The 15,152-nt window shown below is 44.8% G+C and overlaps 1 protein-coding gene across 2 annotated transcripts in view; it reads right to left on the minus strand.

The window, feature by feature from the left end:
* Window positions 1–15,152, minus strand: part of LDLRAD3 (low density lipoprotein receptor class A domain containing 3) — a 299,492-nt gene that overhangs the window by 25,923 nt on the left and 258,417 nt on the right. The gene's annotated exons all lie outside the window — the stretch shown is intronic.

Consider the following 15,152-nt stretch of genomic DNA (forward strand, 5'->3'; position numbering starts at 1 on the left):
GCCCAGGAACAGAGGGAGGCCTCCAGCAAACAGACAGCCAGTGAGGGACTGAGGCTCTCATTCCAGCAACCCACAAGAAATGGAAACCCCCTAGTTGAAACTTGAGATGAGACCACAGTTCCAGCAGATAGGAGAAGTGCAATCACATGAGAGATCTTAAGCCAGAGAAATTCACGTACAAAATGTAAAATCAGGGTCGGGCACGGTGGCTCATGCCTATAATCCCAGCACTTTGGGAGGCCAAGGTGGGTGGATCACGAGGTCAAGAGTTTGAGACCAGCCTGGCCAACATGGTAAAATCCCGCCTCTACTAAAAATACAAAAATTAGCTGGGCGCAGTTGCGGGGGGGTCCTGTAATCCCAGCTACTCAGGAGGCTGAGGCAGGACAACTGCTTGAACCCAGGAGGCAGAGGTTGCAGTGAGTTGAGATCGCACCACTGTACTCTAGCCCGGGTGACAGCAGGACTCATCTCAAAAAAAAAAAAAAAGTAAAATCAACAAGTCTTGCTAGTTACAGGGCTGTACAGGTAAATCATTCTAGCGGTCCTTCCTTCCTAGGACTGATGCTCTCTTGACTTTGTATAAGAGCCTGATGCTCTCTTGGCCAAGATGATCTCCTGCCCACATCTGGCCAGCCTTCAAGATTCAAATGGCCACTAAGCCACTTTCTCCTTGACTTCTCCCCTGAGTTCCCTAACTAGTAATAACCACGCTCTGCCTCAGCCTCCCAGTGTGCTTTACCTGGCCCATATCATGGCACATCTTACTCTCTCCCATGTTGTAGAGTTACGGACACAGCTAGTCTTCCAAACACTAAACTTATTAAGGGCTGGATTCTCCTCTCAGTCATGTTTATAACCCATCCCTCTACTGCTAAGCACTAAGATCAGCCTTGCACACATATGTTAGGTGTTCTAAAATATCTGTAAAGCTAATATGTAACATTACATATTAGCCTGAAATGGTGGGTTCAGGACCAACAGGCAGCCCCAGCACCTACCGCACACAGTATTAGCTCTTAGAAGCACTATTACTGCCACTCAATATTTCAAGAATGAATGCTTGCTTCTCTAACAAGGATATAATTTTCTGGACTCTTCATGATTTTCCTCTCCAATTTTTGAATATCTAAGTTTAGAAGACATAAGAAATAACTCCAGACCAAAAGTTGAGGGCCTCTAGCTTAATTCTGCTGTTTTCATACATCAAGTGCTTCCTCTGGTGATACTTTCACCCAGAGCAAAAAGGAGACCCCGCTGTTAACACCAATGGAAAATCTGTACTGGAGACCCAGGGAGCGGGAACTTCCAGGCAGGAGCATAAACAAGATTCATGTCAATTAATATTCTACTCATCGCCTCTGAGCATTTGCTGGCCACCCTATCATTGCCGGCAAAGCTCCTCTTGTAACAGTGTCTATGTCCAATTGCACTAATTGAACACGCAAATGAGGGAGATAAGGGGAGACTCAGCTAATTGTATTTTTTTATTGGCTTCCAAGGAGAAAAACCCATAATCAGTCATAATTACAAACTTCCCTGTGGTCTCAGCAGCACAGGCCCCAAATGAAGCTATTCTAAGGCATCTTGCTTGATGGCAGATAAACAGCTCTTAAACCCTTTTTTATCTGTAAAGACTTTGGGGGAGTAACAGGAGAAGCTGTGGATTTTCTTGCTTCCTTCTGCTTATACCCCTCAACTTCACACCTTCAGCTAAAGATACTGTCATCTGTGGCATCTCCACCATTATCTATTCTCTCTGTGGATAAAAGCCCTTCAACAGCCCTTCATCAGGGACACCAAGACAGTGACAGGGCTGTGTGAAGCCAGTGACTGTCCCACTCCTCGGAATTCACTTTTCAAAGCGCAGAGGGGAGCAGGAAGAGAGCCACAGCACTGGGCTTTTCCTCTAGGAAGAGATAGCTGCAAGCTGCCTTGGGACATTCTTGATGATGACAGTCAAATGTGGGGTAAGCTCAGCTGAAGGCAGGAATCCCCCGGCCCCACGGAGAACACAGAATGGCTTTGTTGCCTTAATCTGTCCTAAATTCATATGTTTCTGTTACCATTCAGAATAATGCAAAACCAAAATGAACAGGACATGGCGCTGGAGTCCCAGCTGAGCTTGGAAAGTATAAATCTTAGTTCTGGAGAATTCAAGTCACTTATAAATGAAGAGGAGAAAGAACCTGGGAACCTGAAGGGAAGATGGGGCTGTGCATTAGGGCGGAGGCAAGAATAGGCAGCTCCAGTCCGTTGTCATAGGCGCTCAAGGGACTTTTGCAGAACAAGTGCCAATGTGAAAACCTAAGTGGCTATCTGGCAGGAGACAGGAATGTCCAAATACTGAAATGATAGCCTAGGAAAACGTTGAAAACTTAAGAACTAGAGGAAAACTGAAACCATTAAAGAAGAAACTCCAGGCTGGGCACTGTGGCTCACACCTGTAATCCCAGCACTCTCGGAGGCCGAAGCGGGTGGATTACCTGAAGTCAGGAGTTCGAGACCAGCCTGGCCAACACAGTGAAACCCCATCTCTACTAAAAATACAAAAAAAGTAGCAGGGCATGGTGGTGGGTGCCTGTAATCTCAGCTACTCAGGAGGCTGAGGCAGGAGAATTGCTTGAACCTGGGAGGCAGAGGTTGCAGTGAGCAGCCATTGCACTCCAACCTGGACGTCAAGAGCAAGACTCCACCGCAAAAAAAAAAAAAAAAAAAGAAGAGAGAGAGAGAGAGAGAGAAACTCCAATGACATCAAGAAAAACCCAATATGACAGAAAAGAACACGAGTTGTCTAAGTGTAGGCGGGATGAGTTGTCTAAACGCGAGGAGAGGAAGGACCAAGCCTGGAACTGCTTGGCCACTGGATGGCTCATTTTCTGACTTTAGGCCAACTGCTTACCTTCTCTGTACCTCAGTTTCCTGGTCTCTTTATGCTGCCCCTGATATAGCAGGAAGAGATAGCTCGGACCTGACCCCCCTGCTATGCTGTATTTATGACAAGGGGATACCCAGGATGTTCTGCCCAGAGCCTCCGATTTTCCTCTGACATGCACATTGTAAAACGCTTCTGTCTCACTTCACCAAGTTTGCCCATAAATACATTCAGCCCACAAATTGCTTTAATTACAGAAGAAGGAAATTGCTTCACTTGGCAAAAGGTTCTTCCCAGTTCAGCTAATGGCAGTCTGGTATGCACGTCTGTGATGGATTTTTTGTTTGTTTGTTTTTTGTTTTTAAACTAAAAGCCATTGTGCTTAGTGAGAACTGGAAAAGTGCCGTGGAACCAGCATTTACTGGGGCCCATCCTGGCCCCTCTGGTGAGTTGTAACTGCCTTCAGAAATCACACACTATTCCAGAAAGTAACAGCTGACCTCAAAGAGTGTGCTTCCCAAATCAAAAAAAGTCACTAGCTGAGATGTTGTGACCTCACAGTGAGGGGGCAAGGCGGGAGAGGACTTCTGGGGTTATGCATTTGGAAATGAGAAGCTCAGACAAAGCGCTGTGTGTTAAATAAAAACAAGACCCCATAATCATTACAGTGAGAGACAATCTATGCTTCTTTAACTCTTTGCTGTGGAGATTCTAGAAAGTTCTTTGCAAGTTTCCAAGTATCATCTCATGTGCCACCAGGGGAAATTTTCCAAGATGTCCAACACTCGCACTCTGGCTCTTACCACCAGTGAGCAAGATTAAAGACTGTGTTTGTTGGGCCAGGTTTTCCTACCCAGTGGATGGGCACCCATGGACATTAAAAGGGAGTTGAGATGATGATGCACTGACATCCATAGACCACAGACTCTGGAGGCTGACAGACCCATGTCTGAATCCTGGCTCTACCATTTATTAACTATGCAACTGTGGCAAGTTACTTAAACTCCTGAGCCTGTTTTCCTCATCTGTAAAATGAAGAATAAGAGCATGCATCTCATGAGGTATTTGTGAAGATCAGATATGGTCGTTATAAAGTATGTAGCACAGGGCTGGACATGGGGGCTCACGCCTGTAATCGCAGCACTTTTGGAGGCTGAGATGGGAGGATTGCTTGAGGCCAGGAGTTCAAGGTCACAGTGAACTATAATTGCACTACTGTACTCCAGCCTGGGCAACACAGTGAGACACCGTCTCTATACAAAATTTAAAAATTTGCTGGGCATGGTGGCATGCTCCTGTAAACCTAGGTACTCAGGAGGCTGAGGAGGGAGGATGGCTTGAGCCCAGGAGTTTGAGGTCACAGTGTGCTATGATGGCACCATTGCACTCCAGCCTGGGCGACAGAGCAAGACTCTGTCTCTTAAGACAAATAAAAACACATACTTAAATAAGTATGTAGCACAATGCCTGGCAAACAGTCTAAGGGGTCATTAAATATTTGCAGCTGCTGCTGCCAGTGCCACCATCACATCCCCCTCTGCTGTGCCCTTCTTCCTGGCTCCCTGTCAGGGTCTGGCTATACTGAATTAGGCGCCCATGGGACATCTATCTGTAAGAGGAAGGTGACCTTGGAAAAACAAGGGAGATGCATGAACTCCATCTACAGCCTAAAGTGGGGACTTACAAGAATTTCCTTCTTTTTCTCAGGTTGGAGAAAAATGACAGTGAATGAGTGGCACACAGCACACAGACCTCAGGATCAAAAAGACCTGGGTTCAAATCTCCCTCTGCCACTTGCTAGGCAAGTGTCTCTGAACAAGTTCCTCAAGTGTCAAACTTCGGTGGCCAGGAAGATGAAAGAGAAAAGTGCATGTCAAGTGGTCAGCATCTCTGGCCTGTAGGAACAGCTCAACCGTGAGAGGTGCTGTTATTATTATTATTGGGTATTCCAGCTATAGCCCAATTCCTACATCCTGCATTATAGATAAAGATGCCCCCTGCAAGGCGCGGTGGCTCACGCCCATAATCCCAGCACTTTGGGAGGCTGAGACGGGTGAATCACTTGAGGTCAGGAGTTTGAGATCAGCCTGGCCAACATAGTGAAACCCCTTCTCTACTAAAAATAGAAAAATTAGCTGGGCATGGTGGTGCATGCCTATTATCCCAGCTACTCCCGAGGCTGAGTCACGAGAATTGCTTGAACCTGGGAAGTGGAGGTTGCAGTGAGCTGAGATCCTGCCATTGCACTCCAGCCTGGGTGACAAGAGTGAAACTCCATCTCAAAAAAAAAAAAAAAAAAGGTGTTCCCAAGAAGTACCCAAGGAGGGGTCTTTGACACAAGGTGGAAATGAAACAAAGTGGCATCTGCATAAGGCTGAGCTGTGCTTATTTGACATAAAAATCTATTCCAAGGTATTGCTGTTCAGGTCACACCGGACAATGATGCATGCCATGCCTAAGGTCCAAGGAAGCTAGAAATCTGAAAATTAAAGGAAGAGTAGAGAAAAACCACACCGGCAACTGCCTCCTTTCCAGCAACTGCCTTCTTTATATTTTGGGGTGCTATTTGTTTGGAAAGACTTTGCTAATAGTTTGAGGAGACTACAACACAACACAAGGCAGGCTTGCCTGGCTAAGCCAGCTAGAAGTTTAATTAAATACAATTGCTTGCTGTGTGTTCCTTTCCCAAATGGCTTCATGCATATTCATTATTGTAATTATGGTAGTGAAAAAATCCACGCCTAATTATTCCGTGCTCCTCATCTTTCACATGCCTAGAATTTTTGCATAATGACTGTTGAAATTAATTGCAAGTTAGTTAATTTTACACTCTGTCCTTTCAAAACTTAATTGAAAATTAGTTTAAAAGATACAAAAATCCCACAAAAACCCACAACAAAAAAGTCCCACTAGCAGGCATTATGGCAAATCCGGTTTTTTAGACTTACAATGTGCACTAAAAATGTGATGTGATTACTTCTAACTTGAGTGCAGTGTTGTACTTGTCAAGCTATAATAAAAGGCCAGTCCCATAAATGTCTCAGAACTCACATCTCTATTTTTTCTACCATATAGCAACAAAGACTTGTGTTGAGTGGGGAGGGCTGTCAGGGGTCCAGCTGTCTTCTGGTTGCTGGTTTGTCATGGTATCTTTCAGAAATTACATCCTCAGCCTTCAAAGAAGACCAGCAGGTGGTTTCCATTGTCACTCCCTCACACTTTTACCCTCAAATAACTCTACTGGTACCCATTTTCAGGCCCCAACTGCAATCTGGCATGCAAGAAACTTCACCTTCATGCCCAGCAAACCAACAGAAAACATTTCTTTCTCCCTCTCTGTTACTGCACTCTGTTCCCACCAGCTCTTCCATTTGAGTTACTCCCACTAACCGTGTTTTGGGGATCCCTTCTGTGTGGGACCAGGAAGGAGACACTGATCATGTGCCTACCGTGTCCTGCATGGAGCTTTCGGCATAAGCAAGAGTTTCATTTAATTTCATCACCTAAGAGTTCCTGACATATAAATCCATTGCTATTTCTTGACTGGCTGATTGACAGAAGAACATTTATTGCAAGTCCATGGGGTAAGCACCATCGGCCCTACTTTTAGAGAGAAGGAAAGGCAAGTTCAGAGAGATCAAGTACGCTTCTAAGTTCACACAGCCAGTAAGTGGAAGAGCGGGCATTTGGTGCGAACACTGTATTCCCCCACCCCACCACCACGCTGCCTCTCCATCCTTTTCCTGATGCTCGGCCATCTTGGCAGTTCAGATTTTAGCTTTTGCCAGCTGTGGTATCTTGGCCACATGCCTTTCTTGGCCCTGAGTCCTGAAAACAGATTGTTATGGACTGAATGTATGTATTCTCCTTAATTCATATGTTGAGGTACTAACCCCCAATGTGATGGTGGTTAAGATGAAGACTTTGGGAGGTTAGGGAGTAATGGGGTCCTGAGAGTGGGACCCCCATGCTAGGATTTGTGCCCCAATGAAGAGGGAATACCAGAGAGCGTGCTGAGGAGAGAACACCATGAGAAGCTGGCTGTCTATAAGCCAGGAGGGCCCTTACTAGGAACTGAATTGGTGGGAGCCTTGATCTTGGACTTTCAGCCTCCGAAACTGAGAATTGCTGTTGTTTAAGCCACCTGGTCTGTTTTCTAAATTTTTAACTATTTATTTTTTTTAGATGGAGTCTTGCTCTGTCATCCAGGCTGAAATACAGTGGCACAATCTCGGCTCACTACACATCTGCCTTTCTGGTTCAAGTGATTCTTCTGTCTCAGCCTCCTGAGTAGCTGGGACTACAGGTGCATGCCACCACACCCAGCTAATTGTTGTAGTTTTAGTAGAGATGAGGTTTCACCATGTTGGCCGGCCTGTTCTTGAACTCCTGACCTCAAGGGATCTGCCCACCTCCTAGAGAACTGATATTACAGGCGTTAGCCATGGCGCCCGGCTCCAGTCTATGGTATTTTGTTATGGCAGCCTGAGCAGACTGTGAGATCATTTCACAGTTGTATTAGATGACCTTGGTTACTCACTTCACTCATTTTGGACTGCTTCAGGGTTAAGCTGTGAGAGTATAAAGGAAAATACAAGAGAAAAATCAACTCAAGAGGGAGAAGACAACCCTTTATGACACAAAGGAAGCTGGATGGGCGGGCTACTGTTAGAAGGCTGAGGTCTGTGACATGCTAAGCAGCTGCTGTCAATCCACCTGGAATGAGCCAGAATGTGTGTGTATGTGCGTGTGTGCATGTGTGTGTGTGTAGAACCAGAGCTTCCTGCTACTCCTAACATTATGCTAACAGGGACCCTCATTGAGAGATGTCTTCGATCGTACCACACAGGAGATGAATGAATCAACTTGTATTGAGTAGATGAGGAGGAGAAAGAGGTGGAAAGCAAATTAACATAGCACAAAGACATTGATTTTTTTTTAAGTCCATAAAAGTATCTCCTTTAAAGGTGACTTTCGTGATCTGAGCCTTCAACAATTTTAGAAGAAGCAATCCATCCTCTAAGAGGATCCTACAATTCGGGAGTCTCTTAAGACCCTAGGAGTAAATTCCTTAACAGGGATCCTTTAGAGCTCAGGCTCCAGGAATATGAAAGGTATTTTAAGAAATAAGGTGCAGCCGGGCACTGTGGCTCATGCCTGTAATCCCAGCACTTTGGGAGGCTGAGGTGGGCAGATCACGAGGTCAGGAGATCGAGACCATCCTGGCTAACATGGTGAAACCCCGTCTCTACTAAAAATACAAAAAATTATCTGGGCGTGGTGGCGGGTGCCTGTAGTCCCAGCTACTCGGGAGGCTGAGGCAGAATGGCATGAACCCAGGAGGCAGAGTTTCAGTGAGTGGTGATCAAGCCACTGCACTGCAGCCCCTAGGCGACAGAGCAAGACTCTGTCTCCAAAAAAAAAAAAAAAAAAAAAAAGACAAGGTGCTGTGCCTGTGGATACATTTTTCCTCCAAATGTGTAAACAGAGGCTTTCATTCCAGATAAGCCCATAAATGTTGATGTTGATCACAAACCCAAATGAGGTGTTCAGACACAGCCATAAAGCCTCTGGATCCAATTTGCACATCAGGAGAATATACTGTAAGGTACCTGGAGGCTCTAAGCAGGTGCCAGGAAGTAGCCTTGCAAATAGATGGAAGTCCAGTGCTAGGTGTGTGCCAAGAGCTGTCAGGTGAGAGTGAAGAAGCCTGGCTCTAGAAGCATAACCACCCTGCTTCATGCAGAGGCAGGAGTGGGATGGGGTGGGAAGCAAGCCAGGCACGGAACTGAGCTGGAAGCTCCGCAGTGGCTCTTGGCTCTCAGGATGTTGGTCCTGCTGGCTGACACCGAAAGGTATACTCAGCATGCTGCTTGGTGAAGACAGCACATTAATGGACAGCATATCTTTTACGAGAGCAGGATGCCATTTATTTTGATGAGAAAGTGTGTATGTGTGTGTGTATTTCTATCCATTCATAAAGAAGGTATAGAGGGCTATACAGCAAAATGTTAACAATGGCTACTACCATTGGATGGATAAATTACATGCGATGTGAAGAGGGTATTTTTCTATATTTTCTGAGTTAATGATCTTGTAGTGAATTAATATCTCTCCTTTCGATCTCAGGTCAATCATCTGCTCTTCAGAAAAGCCTTTGAAGACCTTCATGATTATGACAGTTCCCCTTATTCGTGTTCACCTAAATCTAGTTATCTCTCTTTCATCATAGAACATACTATAGTTATACATTTACTACAATCTTTTGTTTGTTTGGTATTTTTTAGAGACAGGGTATCTCTCTGTTGTCCAGGCCGGGGTGCAGCAGTACAATCATAGCTCACTGCAGCCTTGAACTTCTGGGAGGAAGCAATCCTCTTGCCTCAGCCTCCTGAGTAGCTGGGACTACAGGTGTGTGCCATGACACCCAGTTAATTTTTTTTGTTTTTTGTTTTTTAAGAGATAGGGTCTTGCTATGTTGGCCAGGCTGGTCTTGAACAGCTGGCCTCAAGCCATTCTCCTGCTTAGCTTCTCAAAACATTGGGATTACAGGCATGAGCCCCTGTACCTGGTCTACAGTTTTTTATTCAGTGTGTGCCTCCCTCAGGAAACTTGGTATTCCATAAGAACAGGAACCATGGTGGGTATAGTTTCGTTTTGTTTTGGTGGACAACTTTGTTCCCAGCATCTAATAATAATGATGATGAAGGTAACAGTAATGAGATCAACAGCAGAGCAGCAGGAGCAGAAATGGAGGCAGTGACAGCTAACATTTGCTTAGTACCTGCTAGGTACCAGACTCCAAGGACTTCGTTATGGGGTCAGTATGGTCAACATCCCCACTTTCCTGAAGGGGAAACCATAGCCCAGAAAGACTGTGTAACCATCACAACCTCACACAGCTATCAAGGGTGGGAGCCAGGATCTGAACCTGGGCAGCTGGACTCTCGAATCCATGCTTGCAACTGTGATGCTACACTGCCCTTTTACCCAGCACTTAACTTCCCACACAGCAGCACCTCATAAATATATGTATTAAATAAAAGATTGATCACACATTTCTTTTTACAATCCTGAAAGTCATCTCCATGTTTGAATGAGGAGAAACACAAAATCACTCCTCTGGGAATGAGGCAGCAGAATGAAAGAGGTCGTTCTGAAAACGCAGAGTTTTCTGGAAAGAAGTGTTCTTTTTCAGACAGCAGTGCTTGACTGAAGAAAAATGCCCCACACATGGTTCACACAAGTCCTCATGTTTTTAATTTTCCCGAATGCAGAAGGGCACAGGGAATGATGGGGTTCAATGGCATTCTCTTCAGACATTCTACAGCTGGGATTCTGGGCTCAAGTTTCTATAACTTGATAAAGTCAAGAGTTCTGGTTCCTTTTAAGCGACCAATGAAAGAGAAGCAGTCTCTCACGTGAAACCTTCCCAAGCTCACAGTAGGAGAGCCAGGCCCTAGAGAATGGATGGGGAGCTACCACCAGGGTTAAGATATGCCAAGAGCCTTGTATGTTGCATGAGGGATTTGGGTAAAATCATGTAGGCATGGGGGATTATTGATCCCCCCCTCAAAAAAGCAGGCAGAGGTGGTTATATTTGCATGGACTTAGCAGAACATGACTGTCTGTAGAGCTGAAGAGCCCCACGTGCATTGTTAGCTAGAAATATTTAACGGATTAGGACTGCGTGTACTGGCAGACAGACCTGATTTAAGTTTTTCACATGATATGAATTCTCCAGGGGAAAACCAAACACACTGGCATCATTCCAGGTTAAAGCAGGAGATAAAACTGGAAGAATTCAGACTGCTCCATTCATTTCAAACCCAGAAAGCGAGGCTCTCCTTATAGCTTATTGTTTCAGGATTAGCGTATGTAATGTTAATGCCACACTGAATACCGATGAGATGGGGCCTCACTTCATTAAGCATTTGATATGGTTAAACTGCTACCCCATTTCAAAGCCTACAGAAATCATCGCACACTGACAACTTGTCCTACAAACAGAATGCAAAAGCGTGACTTCACTGGCTGCAGATGAGCCTTCTCTCTCTCTCACCTTCTCGTCATTTTCAAATGTGGAGGAAAAAAATGTACTTTTTCCAACTCCCTTGTGTCTTAGTGTAAGAAAAGGACACATTTTCTACCATTTCCACCATTTTCTGGCTCATGCCAAAGATATTAAATAACTCAGTAAAGCCAGATGTATCCTATTCTTGCCAGAGCTCAGAAACAGACCCAGCTACTAGGCAGCTGTGAAATAGAGCAGCAATCTGTCAGGATTTAATTAGGCCAGCTTTTTGGATGGGGTATGGATTTTTTTTGTCTTTTGGGGTGGGCATTTTGGCAAAAAGTTGGGATGGGCCGACTATGGCTTAGTATGTCCTTGAATCAGGTGATGCTTGACTGATGGGAGGTGGAAGGGAGTAACTTCTCTTTCTTTACGTGCAGATGCTAAACACAAGTAAATATAGACCCCGAGGTATCTGAATTTTATGCACATATGGGGAATTAACAGCAGCATGTCTCTGGCTCTCCTGTCTTTCCTGCTTCAATGCTGAATTCACCATGTCACCGCTGGGTCAAGTGTCTTGGGTGACTGAGGAGGGGAGCCACAGAGGGATTTAGAATATATTTTTCCTTTAGAACAGTGACACAAAGTCAGGCCATAAACATTATACACAGGCACCAGCCTGATGCATCAAGGGGCTGTTTTGCAGCCCTTTATAATCTGGCTTTTAGAATTATGAGTCCTTTTCTCCCTGTTTTAAAATGTTCAATTCCTATTCAGCTGTCCTTTCTGTACTATGAGCCTTAATCATGAAAAGCTACTTGAATGTTCAAAAGGAATTAGATGGTGGGACTTCAGGGGCCAGCAACAGAGAATCAGTTGGAACAACATAAATGGCCAACAACAGGGGATGAGCTGGACCCCGCACAATGTTATCAACAGTGGTGAGATGTGATTGGAATGGTGGTGTTCACAGTTTGCTTCTGGTCCACAAGAAATAGGTTTTCATGGACTTATGTGCAATGCCAACGACCCTTTTTAGTACGATGCTTCTAGAAAAATGCAAAACTTTCCCTGCTGGCTCAACATCTTCTTCATCCTACCACTATTCATCCTAAATACTCCTACTGTTACTACTAATGATGGTAATGATGATGATGAAGACGATGAAGATGATGACAGCAGCCATGGCTAATACCAAGGGCTTTCTAGAAGCTGATGTCTTTATGAAATGTTCTAAACGGATTACCAACCTCATTTCCTCTTTTAAAAAGCTCTATAACAGAAGTATGGTCATCACTCCCACTTTGCACATGGTAAGACTGAGGTACAGAGAGGTTTAGGAACTTTCCCAAGGCTGATAGGAAGAAATGCAGGCCCAGTGATGAGCTGTCTGACTCCAGAGCCCATTCTGTTAATCATTTTAGACTACTGCCTTCTCCGCCTAGTTGTCAGATCTGAATAGGCAGGGACCATGTCTGTCTTAGTATCACTGTATTGTTGTAAATAAAATCGTGCTTGGCACACAGCAAATCTCCACAAATCTAGTATTGTGGAGTGAATGAATGAGTAAAGGAGGACAGAGTTTTAGAGAACTGGGGGTCCCTGAACGTTGCTTATTTTTTCAAACAGGACAAAGCTGCCGTCTTCATTGTGTCCTTACTGGTAGGTGTATGGTTGAGTCTTGAGACAAGTGGATTCACACTGGGTTTCTGGCACAGGTTGTGAATCACAGTTGGGCAACCATGAACCCATGGAGAAGAGGACTGTAATCACCAAGACTCCAAGTCCTGGGAGTGAACCATATACCCATTGGTGGCATCAGGCTTGCCAACAGATATCGCCACACAGGAAACCTGAGATAGGACCTGGAGGATACAGTGGTCACTAGGTGGTTGACAAATGTTCCTGAATTTCTGTCCTTCCAGATACACAATAGGATTAGACTTCCCTGTCCCCTCAGAAGTTCAGATCTGTCTAGGTGATGTGCTTTGGCCAGTGAAATGTGAGTGGTCTAGCTCCCTGGGTGACTAAGATGAGAGAAGCCTGCCCTACTAATCCATCATGGACCTGCAAAGCAAGTGGGAAACAAACCTCTATCGTTTGAAACTGCTGAGACTTGGGTCTGTAAGTTACCAAAGCATCACCTAGCATATACCAACTAATACAGGGGCCTAAGGTACACAGACAAAACATCTGGGCAAAGCAACAAACCATGCACATATGAAACAACAGGGGGAAGGGAACTGTAATATGTAAGCAGCTAAATGTCAGATGTGATACTAAGGACTTTATGTAATAATAATCTCATGTGTTATCTCATCTCTCCATGTCCCCATTTGTAACCTGGGAATAATGACAGTATTCCCAGTTTATAAATTCTTATTTGGTAAGTGAGAACACTGAGAAGTAAAACAACATTCCCAAGACGTCTCAGCTAGTAGTAAGTGGCAGAGCTAAGATCTGAATCCAAATCTGTCAGACCTCCAAAACCTCAAGGCCTTTCCACTACACTCAGTGGCTTTTCAGGACAAGGAAATTTACTCAAAGTTGCATGAGACCAGTGCTGGCTATAGCCCCAAGGGCTGCTAAGGCAACGTATAAAGGAATGAGGAGGGTAAAGGTGTCAGGGTGAATTTTTGAAAGAAGTGGGTTTCATTTCAAATCAATTATCAAAACTAAGTGCTGCTCTTAACAGGAGAGCTGGGAGGGGCATGTGATAATGCCTAGCACACAGAGGCAGTAGGCACAAAGGTAGATGAGGAATAAGGTGACTGGCTGGACAGAAAAGATGCAAAGCACACATCTCAGCGTGCAAAGCTTTAAATAACAGCCTGGGGTGTTTCGATCTTCTAACTGTAGCGGGCTCCTTAGCAGGGGTGGGAAGTTATAAAAGCCGTGTTTACGTAAAATTGTTCTGGCGACCGTATGTGGGATGAGCTACAGCAGAAAGAGGGAGAGAGACTCAGGGTGGCCAAATAAGCTATTCTGGTGGCCAGACAAAAGGAAAGTAGGCCTGAATTAGGAGAGAAGCTGTGGAAAGGAAAAGGCAGGAAAGTAATAATCACCTTCATGAATTGAGCTCTCACTAGTTGCCACATTTTGGGCTAAGCAATTTGCACACATCGGCTCACAGAACGTTCCCCACACCCTTGAGGATGCAGCATTACCCCCATTTTACAAATGAGGAAACGGGCTCGGAGAGATTCCGTGACTCTCCCACAATGATGCAGCAAATATAATATTAAGAGCTAACATATGATAGGTGCTAAAAGCACATCCTAGGTCTTATTTAATGTTACAACACAGGCACTACTGTTATTCCCATTCTCGGAAGAGAAAATGGAGGCTCAGAGAAGCGAAGTAACTTCCTCTGAGTGGCACCCAGCTAGTAAGTAGCAAGGTTCAGATTTGAACTCCATTGAGTTTGGCTCCAAAGTCCATGCTCTGAATTGCTATAGTCACTAGCATGTGCATTTGGCCCCTGAGGCTTTGGCTGGTTTGGCCTGGGAGCAAGTTGGCAGGATCTCATTTCAGGAAAGAAGTCTCCACCATTCACCCTAAAAGGTGCCAGGGAGACAACTCCGGTAACACATTCTATGCCCTGGACCTAATCCAGGCTACCTAGGAGTGTGAGAGAAAAGAGAATGAATTCTTATGCTGCACATATGCCAGATATGTGCATGTGGCTTTGCTTTGAAGAGCAGGGCAGCATTATAACTTACCCCACAAAGCGGCCTTGTGATGCTTTGTGTGTGACCCAAACCCATTTAGATGGCACCTCCGCCTTCTCCTCTAGTTTGTGGTAGACCAAAATGCTCAGAATTGGATTTTTCAATAAACCACTCATCCTGCAGTTACCTGCAGAGAAAAAAGTCAGGTCACAGGCTTCTGAAATGTTCTCACAGCCTCTGTGCTTCCATCATTAAGGTGGATCCAAGAACGGGAGACAAGCAGGGGTGCAGTGGTCTTTTGCATGCCCAGACCATCTGTTGCGAGGCTAGAGATGCTTGAAAGAGGTTTTTGCTTGACAGCTCACTTTTAAAGTGCAAAGTGCTGTCACAGACCAATTGTTCCTACCAGCGCATTCTTGAAATTCCACTTTTATTTCTATCAAAGTAACATGTGCACACAATTTAGAGAGTCAAATAGTTGTAAGAGGCTTGATAAAAGCGATTGCATTCTTTGACCCTCATCTTCCAGAAGCAGTCATTTTCTACTATTTTGGTTAGGTCTTTTGATAGCTTACTGCCATATCTCTAA

Source organism: Piliocolobus tephrosceles, chromosome 13 (assembly GCF_002776525.5).
Source record: "Piliocolobus tephrosceles isolate RC106 chromosome 13, ASM277652v3, whole genome shotgun sequence".
Taxonomy (NCBI): Eukaryota; Metazoa; Chordata; class Mammalia; order Primates; family Cercopithecidae; genus Piliocolobus; species Piliocolobus tephrosceles.